This window comes from Saccopteryx bilineata, chromosome X (assembly GCF_036850765.1).
Source record: "Saccopteryx bilineata isolate mSacBil1 chromosome X, mSacBil1_pri_phased_curated, whole genome shotgun sequence".
NCBI classification, from domain to species: Eukaryota; Metazoa; Chordata; class Mammalia; order Chiroptera; family Emballonuridae; genus Saccopteryx; species Saccopteryx bilineata.
In genome coordinates this window covers 113,492,873-113,493,631 of record NC_089502.1, presented here as the reverse complement: position 1 = coordinate 113,493,631, position 759 = coordinate 113,492,873, and positions in this window count along the sequence as shown.

Below are 759 nucleotides of genomic sequence, written 5' to 3'. Positions count from 1 at the left end.
ATACCCTCATGTAAGTACTGGACCAAGCACAATAAAAATGTTCCATAACTTCAACAACAATTACTGAATCAACAATTATTTATCAGACACACACACATTATCACTCACATATTAACTTTTACCAAATCAGCGGTTTTATCATAAACCAGTTTTGTTTTGTTTTTCAAAATATGGGTTGGCAAACTACAGCCTGCAAACCAAATTTGGCCTCTGCGATTTTATAAACAAAGTTTTATTGGAGTATGCTGCACACATTCAATTACCTATTGTCTGTGGTCGCATTTGCAATATAAAAGCAAAGTTAGTAGTTGCAAGAATGACCATATGGCCTGCTAAGCCTAAAAGATTTATAAAATTCTCTGGCAACTCAAGTTTTATAGTAATTTGCCACAGGCCCTGAATTTATTAAGATTCATCAAATGTTTTAAACTTTTCACCTGTTTTTATGCATCTATCTTTTTCTGTTTCCTTTTAGTTTCTCTGAATTTCAATAATTATTCTAGAATGGTTTTGCTATTTATATTATTTTATACACATCCCTAATTTTTTTTCTTTCTTTTTTTTTCCTGTGAGAGAGAAACGGAGACTGGAAGGGAGAAAGAGGAGAAGTGTCAGTAGGTGACAGAGGTGGATTTAATGGCGGTTGCACCGGGCGCATGCGCCCTGGGACCTGACTTCTGAAGGGCCCCGGAAAACCCCAACTTTACACTTTTTTCTAATGACATCAAAGTTTAGTTTCATATGTGCTTTTTAATATTA